Source organism: Anoplolepis gracilipes, chromosome 8 (genome assembly GCF_047496725.1).
Source record: "Anoplolepis gracilipes chromosome 8, ASM4749672v1, whole genome shotgun sequence".
NCBI lineage: Eukaryota > Metazoa > Arthropoda > Insecta > Hymenoptera > Formicidae > Anoplolepis > Anoplolepis gracilipes.
In genome coordinates this window covers 2,263,302-2,276,077 of record NC_132977.1, presented here as the reverse complement: position 1 = coordinate 2,276,077, position 12,776 = coordinate 2,263,302, and the positions used below count along the sequence as shown (strand labels likewise).

The 12,776-nt window shown below is 24.1% G+C and overlaps 1 long non-coding RNA gene across 4 annotated transcripts; it reads left to right on the top strand.

The window, feature by feature from the left end:
* The first annotated feature begins 3,611 nt into the window (after positions 1-3,611).
* LOC140668689 (uncharacterized) lies at positions 3,612-12,501 on the top strand. Of its 4 annotated transcripts, XR_012047210.1 has the most exons (12): positions 3,612-3,835; positions 4,806-5,376; positions 6,704-6,997; positions 8,209-8,290; positions 9,104-9,280; positions 9,356-9,477; positions 9,946-10,224; positions 11,072-11,259; positions 11,387-11,710; positions 11,805-11,874; positions 11,994-12,098; positions 12,259-12,501. It is a non-coding gene; the product is annotated as an uncharacterized lncRNA (long non-coding RNA). The 4 variants fall into 4 exon arrangements; XR_012047211.1 differs by lacking the exon at positions 4,806-5,376 and having other exon boundaries at positions 8,254-8,290; XR_012047209.1 differs by lacking the exon at positions 4,806-5,376.
* The last annotated feature ends 275 nt before the right edge of the window (positions 12,502-12,776 follow it).

Genomic DNA, 12,776 nt, shown 5'->3' with positions numbered 1-12,776 from the left:
TTATTGTTAATTTATAATAATATTTTAAATGTTAATATAATAATTAATCACTAATTATAATATTAATATAAAAAAATGTTTTATAAATTTTAACGTTTATCATTTACATTTTTAACATTATTACTTACTTATAACAATATATATATTCGCTTTCTTTGATATAAATTAATATATAAATTGTCTAACATTTTTACTTTTACTTTAAGATTTTTATCAAAATATTAATTTCTTTGTAATCTCGCTCATTATTTTCATAATATAAAATTATTTGTTATATAAATTGTGATATAAATATATTCTCGAATAAAAATATTTTTACAAAACTATGTTTTAACATTTTGAACACAAAATTATAAAAATTGACTCAATTATATAATAATAATAATGTGTATATTGCAACTATAGCTTTAATATTTTTAAGTTGTAATAACAAATTATAGTAATTATCGTTGTAGATGTAGATTATTATTATTATTAAAGACCTAATCATAATTATGTCTCTAACGATATTTAGATTGAAATATATTTTGTCTGATACTCTATTGTTTAACTTTTCGATAATTTAGGTGTAATTCTAATTGTAAGTTTTGATGTAGTATTTTGAAGACTGTTACTTTTTGGCGGTCTGATATTTATCACCATAATAGCTTTTTATCTCGATAAAAACACCGACAAGTCACTGAATGCATTTAGTAACTATTCTTATATAGTGCCAGTGCATTATATTGTACATAATATGTCAGGCAGATGCAATGCTTAACAGACAACACAGAAAGAGCTAAAATATACGTAATTTTTAAAACAGATATAAGAAAACTACAAGTAAAAGATAGTTTTATTTTTTACGGCGAGTTAGACGTTACTATCGATATTTTTTGTTCAACTACAGAAATAAGTTTAAATGCTAGATCAATACTCTATTTAGCTGGAGAATTGATGATAATAGATAATCTGTTTCTTATAGTGTACATAATCACGTGCAAGTTACAGACTGAATATAAAGTTCCTCAAAGCAATTAATAACACGGAAAACACTATTATTTCTTTAGACACCATACATATATAATCATATATACTCATTATACCAAATAAAAGTAAATGTTAATTTGTTGAAAGTAAATTTAGTTTTTGTTGTTTAAATTATGCATAATATTTTATCTTTTATGGTTTTTATAGATTGCACAGGCGTCGTATTTTTTTCCCGCAAATGAAACACTTTATGCAATTTTGCATCACTGATGCAACTTTCGGCGATATTTGATACATTTGAAACTCTCTATTAAATGAATGTATATTGAATCGTTCTACGGAAGGTGATATTAATTTCTTAGAGAGTAATTATATATTCCTCATACCTTGAAGTGATTGATTTAAAATTGAATTAAAACTGGTTTAATATTTAAATATGAACAGAATGTGTCGTAGAAATAATTTGCTATATAAATTTAATATTCTGAATATGTTGAACATTTAATTAAAATTGAAAAATCAAGAAATTCTTTATATTATAAGTTTTATTAGAAATTTGTAACTAGAAACATTAGATATAATTTTATAACAAGAAGTGATATCAAAGAAATCAAACTTTCTAAATTTCATTGAACTTGAATTATCAAATTCTTATAATTCAAAAATTATTTAAGAAAAAGTTTAGTTAAAATAAAAGATAATGTATAAAATATATATATAATATAAATATATATTTTTATTTTGTAATGTAATAAAATTAAAGATAATGTAATTTAATATATCTTAATTTATATTAAAATATATTTAACAAGAAAATTATCCGAAAATTACTGATATAAAACATTTTATGGATATAACAAGAAATTATGTGGCACATCTACGACTACGCATATAGCGAGCTAATTAAAAAATTAGAGAGATACACTTGCAATTGAATGCGGTAGGATATATATCATTGAGTTAAAATTATTCTAACTCAATGATATATATCCTACCATAGAATAAATGTAGCAAAAGCAAAGTGACGTAAATAAACTCAGATCCTTCTATAATCTTTTTATCGAACGATCTATAATTAGATGTGATTCCATTCTATACTATAAATCGTTTAGCAACTGTCTGCACAATCATAACGTATTTTCTCAGTTTAATTGCATCTATGACTACAATAAGTATGAAAACGTTAATTATTAATAGACGAATTAATTAATTTTTTCATGTTGATGTAACAAGTCAATCTTTCAATTTAGAAAGACTAATGGTTATCTATCTAACTCAAAATATTTTAACAATTTGTAAGACACAATAAAAATATTTGCTACTTGGAATACTTTCAACCATGACCCGATAATTTGCATGTTTAACAGAAAAAAAAGCGAACAGTCTATATAAACAACTATACATTTTACGTCAGAACTTCAAGAAGTACGCGCTCTCCTATGTACGTATTTACTTGATTATAAAGATACACAAATCACATTTCTAACGTATCTGTATGAGAAATCAATTTTCGAGTGTTCTGCTTACTGTATTATAGTTTTCAAATAGTTTGATCATATTTTTTCATCTTCTAAAAAGTTCTAATAATTGGCAGCATATAATTTCTATTTAATGAATTTATGTCACTCATTCTCAGTTAAAAAAACGTCGCTACATTTCTATCATATTTATATGATGAATGCTGTTCGATTTTTGAGTCTATTGTTTATCTTATTACCGTTTTTTATACAGTTTTGACTATATTTTTTTCATTTTCTAAAAAGTTCTAATGATAATGATTAGAAGTCTTACATAATTCATTCATATATTTCATTCGAGAAAAGAATATCTTTCTTGAATATTTTACTAAATACTTTATCATTCGATCGTTGGATGATTTAAATATAATTCAGATTGTGATCACACTTGATCTTACTTTTCGTTACTGTACAACCCGCGTGACACAACGCCGCTGGGACGCCTAGAGAGTATAGCCCATGGTCTAGCCGCGAAAAGCGCACGCTCATTCGCTGAGCATTTTTAATTAATATTTTAATAATTATTGTGAAAATCGCAAAATGGTAAAAAAACTTTGCTGTTCAGTTTAATGCGCTCTACCTGTTCACAAACGTTGATTCAATCTTGGGACACTTTGTATATATATATGTATGTATGTATATGTATATGTATGTGTACGTTTTCATTTTTCTTCGTTTTTTGCAATAAATTTCACAAAATAATAACCATAAAGAAATATTCATGTTTTTTAATTCATAAATAATTTTAAATTTAATAATTAAATTAAGAAAATTAATTTATCTTTTAATTACTTATTTAATTACTCATTTTTTATACTCTAATTCTTTTTATAAACCAGATTAATTTTTTTTATTTTCCAGACAGTATGAACGTAAGAAATGTTTTTTAAGAATTTTGATAACACTTTGCTTCTGTACAGTCAAAATATCGTTAAATTGTATATGAAATTAACAAATCAAAAATTTCAAAAGTGTAAAGATACGGACATAGAAAACCATAAAAATTTTTTTATATTGCTTACTAAATTGTGTATAAAAATTAAGAAAATATGTAATACACAAATATTTAAATATTAACATAGTCAATTCTAGAAATTTGGATATAAATATTATTTTGAAACAAAATTTAATAGTACTTGACAATTTTATGTATTTATGTATTGATGTTCTATAATGTGTTATCTCGACATTGGTTTTATTTACTTCTCGAAACAGTAAGCTTACGATAGTATAAATGTAACAGTTGACTATCGGCTCAGTACACAGACAGTAATAAAGTGTTAACTGTAATTAATTCTTGTAAGGAAAGGAATTGTATAATAATTAGCATAGCATTTTTAATATACAGGGTGAGTCACTACAAACAATATATTATCCATTATCTCTCAAAGTATTATTTCTTTCTTTGAAGATATATAAAAGATATAGAGAACGCAATTTAAATAGTACCTACTAATATATGAACAGCATATCTGAATTCTTTTTGAGTTATTATTTCCGAAATTATTAATATTTTAATTATTTCTTTTATTTCTTTCTTCTCTTTTTTTCAATAGAACAATATATTTTTTGTTATAAATTTTATGTACATATATTGTGCATGTACCAACAACATTAATCTTACTAAGTATAATATTATTAAAAATGTCTCTGATTTCAAAAATTAAAGAATAAACAATCAAAACTTTTTTAAATATATAAATTTATATTTAATACACATATTTTTAAATAGATAATCAAAAATTGGGTAATGCAATGTTAGAAATTACAATGTTTATTATCGTGCAGTCATTTACATTATTCTATATATTTTTTGTAATAACATGTAATCAATAATTTGCAAAATTATTTCAAATTTGATTACAAAAATACACACTTATTTAAACAAGTAATAAACAAATGATAAACGTTTATTTGTTCTCGTTATTTAAAAATTGTGCGTGATACATAATATAAAGCATTCGAATTGTCTTTGACCTAATTTGTGTGTGTGTGCGTATATAAATTTACATATATATTATATGTATACATATTTGAAAGAACATACCAAAAAAAATTGAAAAAAATTTAATTTTCCGTTAGTTGTTTATTCCTTGCTAGTCAGCTAAAATCATAATTATCTAAGCAACAACAAATCTTGAAAATAAAATGTTGATAGAGTAGTCTGTTACACAGATATTCATCATGACAGAAATATCTAATTATTCGAGAAACTAATATTAAGAAAATTAATAGTTTATAGATTTGTATACAGCAAAATTTTTTGTTTAAATTTTATTTTATATATGTCTTTTTGTTCAACAGACACAATTGTTACAGATACTTAAAAATTGATATGGCATTATTAAAACTGTTACTTTTATGGCAAGCTCATATTTATTATTACTGCAATATCTCTCTCTGTTTTGTCTTGATGAAAATATCGACAAGTTAGCGATTCACTTTAATAACTATTCTATAGTGCCAGCGAATTACAGAGTCCACCTGACATTGTACTCTAAAAATTATACAAACTTGGATAAAACATATAAAATATTTAATACACAGATAAAAAAACATTTAGCAAACAGCAACTTCGTCCTCTATGGCGAATTGGATGTGGATATCACGATTTTGCGTTTAATTTTTAAAATACAGTTATAAATTCGCCAAGATCAATAATGTATTTATTTGAAATGTTGAGAATAAAAAATACTCGATTTACTATAATATATTCTAAGCAGGATTTTGATTGTAATATTGTAACGCAAATTTGTGTTCTTCATTTCGACGAAAAATTATCAAGTGGAAGTTACTCGCTGCATGTAAAGTATCTCAGTGCAATTAATAACACGGAAAACATTTTTATTTCTTTGCAATCCGTACATGCAAACAGCTCAAGACTTTTAACGTGAGTAAATGTTAATAAGTTCACGGTAAAAAACATTTTGTATTTTTGTTGAAATTTTCTGTCGTTGAAACATACTGTCGTTATGTTATTTTAACTTTTCTGCATTGAGTTAATATTCATCATTTCTAAGAACTAAACAACACAATTAACAAGTAAATCTTGCACTAATTCACATTTTTGCCTTAATTTTTACATATTTTTTGTGTTATTTGGTTACATATTTGCCCTCTATTAAATTAACATTAAAATTATAGTGGATAAGTTAGGACACGAGAAATGTGTTAACACAAAATTTTTTACCGTGTTGAAAGTACATTTAATATGAGTTTTTGTCATATCTCACTGTCTTTTTTCTATTACTATCTCATTTTTAATATTAGCTTTATAATATGTCACTTATAAATATGTATATATCATCGTAAAATCTTAAACAACTTTTAAGTACACTAACAGTCAACCTTATTTATTATTAAATACATATGAAATATGTAAATAATAAATATATATTATTATAGAAAGCTCAGCTAGCAAAAGTCGTCATTTTGATGGCAGAAAGACTAATTTTTACATCTTTTTGACATCAAAGTAACTATTTTGCTATTTGAAAATAGAATAATTTAAATAATGTAACAATTTATATTTCATTTTGTGACGTATGTGCATGAAATAAATTATAAACTATCTCAGTACTTTTTCATACACGACATGCGCTCGCGCACGCACTCACACACACACTCGAGCGCGTGCACTGCCGCACATGCAAATGTAAAAAGAATCAATTCGTTACACAAATTATGTAATACGATTTACTTAATCGTTATTTTTTAATTAAAAATTTTCAAAAGCCTTATTGTTACAATTTGTATCTTAAAATATAATTTTATAATTTTTTTTATCACAACTATTACTCGCATCATACAATTAACCTCATGTATAATACAATACGCAATACAAAAAGACTTACTAAATAATATCCAATAGGGTCTACAACATTGTTTTTTAAGCAGATATATATATATATATATATATATATACAAACATATATACGTTAACAAACGTTATACTACTGACACCTAATAGTATATTACCATGCACACTGTCAGTCGCGCAGCACTGATTAAATAAATTTTACATCCTTCTACGTCTAAAGTTGTAAAAAGTATAGAACTTTATGATTTATTTTTCATCAAGAAATAATGCTATGTAATTGATGAATATGAATTATGACACAACTCATATTATTAAATTATACCTGTTATATTAAGGATAATTTAATACTATTAATAATTTAAAATTTATCATTATTTAAATCAATATTATTTCGTAGGTGGTCGGGCGGAGAACATTTTCAGGTGATTGGAGCTCAACGATTGTTTCCATGCTGGGACGAGCCGACAATAAAAACTACTTTCAACATTTCCATAAAACATTATTATAATTACAAAGTTTTTTCAAATACGCCAATAGAAAAAGAAATAACAAAAGCATATATGAAGAGAACATTCTTTAAAATCACTCCTGAAATGCCCACTTATCTCGTGACAGTTGCGATCTCGTCAGTACGATTAATACGTGACACATATAAGACAAATACTTTAAAATCTGCAATGTAGAGAAAAATGTAGGCAAAAAATACATACATTTATGTGTTACATTAGATTTCAATGATTTTAAATAGTTTCAATGACATGGCTGTTTCAAACATTACATATTATTTAATTAAAAATTATTATTATATTTTTTAATATTAATAAAAAACAAAGTTATGTTCAATAACTGCGACTAGTGCATACTGTTAATATAAATATTTTATTAGAATAATCACTTCATTATATGACAACTTTTCTCTTTAGAGTTACGAAAATTCCAAATTGTTGGATTTATTTATAGTTCAGTTTCAATATGAATCTTTTCGTTTGGACAATTATTCTTTCCATCAATCATTTATAACGGAAATCAATCCCATCAAAATTAACAAACTTTCTTTTATTTCTCGTTATAAAAGTAAAACTTAATAAATATAATTAAATAATTCCTTATAAATTTTGGAATATACATATTATAAGATACTATGGAACATTAATGATAAATAAATATATTTCAAGTTTAATAATATATTAATTTTGCTATGACACAATATAAAATATTATAATAACACAATATATTATAGCTAAGAATCTAATTTTTTTAAATCAAGTAAAATTTCGGGCAGGGGATCGTAATTGCCTACACTCCCGATAGCATACAAATATTAGTGTGCACATGCAAGAATAAAAAATACAAAACTACGACTGGTCACGTCACATTATTACACATAATACATACACATTGCACACATGATATTATTGCATATGTATTTGTGCAATGTGTTCGTGCACATTTATGTCACATGTGCAATCTTATGTTTTTCTATTTTTTTTCATGCACGCAATAATACGCATAGGCAATTGGGGATGTTGGCAATCAAAGCTCTCTCCTTTTTACGAGCACAGAGAAATATATTTTAAAAGATTTTTATATCATAATATATGTCGTAAGACTCAAACACCAAATTAATCATTACTTCTAGTTTTTATAAATCTTTTAATTTTAATAGAGCACATAAGGAAAATAAAGAGAAAGAGAAAGAGAGAGATAGAGTGTGTGCGTGCGTGCGTGCGTGCGTGTGTGAGTGCTTGTATGTGTATGTGTGTATGTTTGTGTGCGTGAAAGAAAGAATAATACAAAACAAAATTATTAACAGTCAATAAATTTACAAATAATGTAATTGATTAATTCGGTTCTTAAAAGAGTTATAAATATTTAAATCACATTGTATTATGTAAATTTTAGCACCCTTAATATTGCGTATGCTGCAGTATCTAATTACCTATAAAGTATTTCAGAAAAGTATTCACCGGTATCTATATAATTGGTAAGTATTATATGTGCACACATGCATATATAATTTCAATGTATTATTTACTTATGTGTTATAAACTTAGCATATTAAATATCGTAATTATGTAAGTTCTATAACATATATAAATTAAGTAATACTAGAAGTATATTAATTAGGTAAAGTAAATTTTTAGATTAGGAGAGGCAACTCCGATTATATATGTATTTCCTTCACATATGTTGACAAGGTCATTGTTCTAAGTAAAGCTTAAAAGATATTTTAGCCGTTGCTCGTTGTTTATTGAAAACTAATAAAGAAAAGAATTTTACTAAATTACATATATAATATTTATAACAAAGTGTATTTATTTAAACACATATACTTCTACATATTAATTCCATATAAAAAATGATAATTATATTTTGTTGACATATTCGTGATGTTCGAAAATTCATATAAAACTTGTACATATTATATACATTGATTATGTATATATGTTGTCAAGAATCAAATAAAAAGTAAATTATTAAGGTTCGGTTATATAATTTTTTTTTAATAAAGCGAAGGAGGAGCAAAGCCCCTATCCTATCTATTCGTTTTGTGTTATATCATTATAAAATATACAACTTTTCAATATAATTTTGTACATAATGTACAAAAATTACATATGATTAATGAAATTTTTTTAGTTAATATTTTTTAAGGAACAACAAGTGACAGCTAAAATCTCTTGAACGTTATTCAGGACAATGTCATTGACAACATACATATGTTTAGGTCATCTTATGTATCGGAGCAGAGACCCCGAATCTTAAATATTCCCAAATACAGTTTTTACAATTACAGTACGCTTAATTCGATGGATCCCGATGATTTCTGGACTGTTATTTGCAAATGACTTTAAATGAATCATATCCTGAGTTTGTTAGAAAAGACATGCTTTTAAGAAGGATATTGGATGGTTTTACAAATTCTACGAATTATCCTGTATTGAAAGTAGCACGAGATTATTCTAAAAATAGTGTGAATATAACAATAAAAAATTACGATATACTTAAATATAATGATTTTTTGCTACCTGTGACTTTTACTACGCAGAATAACTCAAATTTTGAAAATCTTATATCTCCGTTCGACAATGATAGATTAATACTTATGTCATCGACAAAACCGAGTGAACAAATTTCTGTAAAAGATGATGGTTGGGTGATATGTAGCTGGTAAATATGTATTAGTAAATTTATTGTATTATTACATAACTAAAGTTTTAAATCATTGTAATATTATATATAAAGCCTTTTGAATAAGAATTATATACACATTATAAAAAAAATACTTAAATATTATATAAATATATAGTAACATTACGTAATATTTGAGAAAATATTGTATGAAATTTTCTCTGCTTTTTATGATCGATAAACGTGTAACAAATTCATTATGAATTTGTTTATTATTTAAGATAAAATCAATTTAAATTTATTCATAATTCCTTATATAGCTTAATTCTACACACAAATATTACACTAAAATAATATTTTTCTTAATTAATACTATGATTTGTCTTTCTTTTATTTATAATTAGAATTACTCTAATATTTAAAATATTTGCATATAGTCATAAATATTATTTAATAAATTCTTAATTAAATGAGGATCTAATAATATATAAAATTTATTTATTTAAGGTTACTATCGCGTTAATTATGATGATATAAACTGGCAAAAAATTGCAGAATATTTGAACTCTGCAGAATATACGAAAGTACATGTTCTCAATCGTGCTAAAATCATCGATGACGCATTCTATTTTATGATAACACGCCAACAATTCTTTCGTATTCTGGAATTTGTCGAGTTACCTTGCACGTGAAACAAAATATATAGCATGGTATCCTATGATCAAAGCTTTGGAATATATGTCGAAAATCTGTCCATTTCCAGATAAAAGAGTTCAATATGTCAAGGTAATAGATTTAATTATTATAATATAGAAAACTTTTTAGATTATTTAATGTCATATTTTATTTAAATACATAACACATACAAATATAAACATGTTTCATTATATAACGTGATCTTCTAATAAATATTAAATTCAATGTTATGTAGCACGTTCAATTGAAACATAAATAAGGACTTGTATGGAACAATTAGTCTATTAAATATATTTTAGTTGAACCTAATACATACCTAATGTTTTTCCAAATTTGGAGAGCTATAACATTCTTTTTTACTTTTAAATTATAAAGCTTTTTTTACAAACACATCCATTATTTCAATATTTAATATATTCTGCGACTTAAAAACTTAAAAAGTTTTATAAAATTAAAACATAATTTTATAATTATATTATGTTTCATAATTAATAAAAAACCATTTTAAAAAATCTTCCGTAATAGATCCTTGTATTAATCTGATTATAAACTGACATTTTAATGTAGTATGAAAAGTAAATATAAAACTTATATTTTAAACTCCGTAAACTAAAATAAAAATATGTACATCAAATACATATATGTATATGTAATAAACGAGAATATGATATCATGAAATATGTATATTATGAAAAAAGTATATTAGAAACACTTATATATATATATATATATTTAAGCAGTATAAAAGCTTCTACAAATAGTATGTAAGGATCGGTAACTTTGTCTAAGCGCATTATATGTTGTTTAATAAATTAAAGTTTAATTTGTATATTTGCGTATACATCATAATATAGGTATATAAAATTTTCATACTTAATAATAAATGTACATTATATACTAATATAAAATATATGTATTTATATTGTACAATTTTTAGGACAAAATAATAAAAGTATTGCGGGATCTACTTTGGAAAATACAGTACGAAGGGTATTCTGAGGAAAATGATTTTACTAAATGTTTAAGGCAAGAAGCTATTAAGTGGGCATGTATTCTCGGTGATTTGGAATATCAGACCATATCTAATTACAAATTAATAAAGCATGTTATACAGCTGGAAACAAAGTAATTTTTCTTAATATTACTTTTTGCACGTTTTTGTATAACCAACGCAATGTTTAATATGTTATTAGATCAAGATACAATATTATACAGTTAAATATGCCTATATCAAATATTTTTTTTCGGATAGCCTTTTGCCATGGTGGACAGAATGGACAAACTGTAAAGATTTGATGAAAGCAAAGCTTGACTTTGGTGTACGGTGAAAAAACATTTGGAGAAAAATTTAGTAAATCATCGTAATAATAGAGTTGCAGAATTTTTAGCTTGTGCTCCAAATGAATTCATGGATGAATATTTAAAATCAATAAGGCCCGAACATAATAAAACATATAATTAAATATCAAAAGTTATAATAATAGTTATATTAATAGTTTTCTCTTTATTATTGCAAAGTATGCAAACACAATATGCTTTCGAAAATACTTACGTATATTAAAGAATCAAAACCTAGGTAGAGTAACTAAAAAAAAAATTTTTTTGGAAAAAAGTATGTTTTTTATAATTACGTTACGTATAAAAATAATATATTCTTTTTGTTCTTATAGAGATGTCAGTATGGTGTCAATATTTATTGTTATTGTTAACAATGTATATTCTGAAAAGCAATTAGACGAGGTAAATTTTATAAATTCAATTGTAAGATTTTTGTTATTAAGCTTATTTATATCTGCATATACACACATATATATATATATATATATAATATATATATACCGAAATAATTTTTTACGTAGATCACCACCACCTTTAAATCTTTTGTTCTGACTGAAGCATGCATAATAATGATCAAAAATAATGTTGACAGTTTCTGCAAGGAAAACATAAATCTTTTTGACTCGGTAAATTTAATGAATTCAAAAATTATACTTATTTTTATATTAAGTTTTTATTAGTAAATTAATTTATTTCTTTATATATGTCATAAGTAGTATTGTGTCATTTAATTATGTTAGACCTTTACGATGAGACAAAATTATTTGTCGAGGTAAACTGTTTTAGGTAATTGCGAAAGAAACTATTCCACATTTTCTGCAAAAGTGGACGTCCTATGCTGATCAGAAAATACAAATACGCTTGTCTCAAATCAGAGAGATAGAAACGCAGATTAGAATTTTTGAGATTTAAAGGAAGTTAAGTATGAATGATCACAATTGAAGCAAAAAAGTTTTCTAACGATATATATTTTAAACGAATACTTCTAAAAATTTTCCAACAATATATATTCTAAACGAATAATTCTAAACTGTATATACACAATAGATACTTCTAGATATACAAATATATAGAATATATAGATATTTATGTAAGCTTAAATATTATTAATAATTATTTATGTAATGATAATATATAATAATATATATAACAATATATATTATTATATATATATATATATATATATATATATATATATATATATATAACAATAATAGATGTTTAATATTATTAAGCATAATATTTTGTTAATATTATTATATAATTTCTTTTAATTATTGTTAATCTAATTAACATTTTAAATG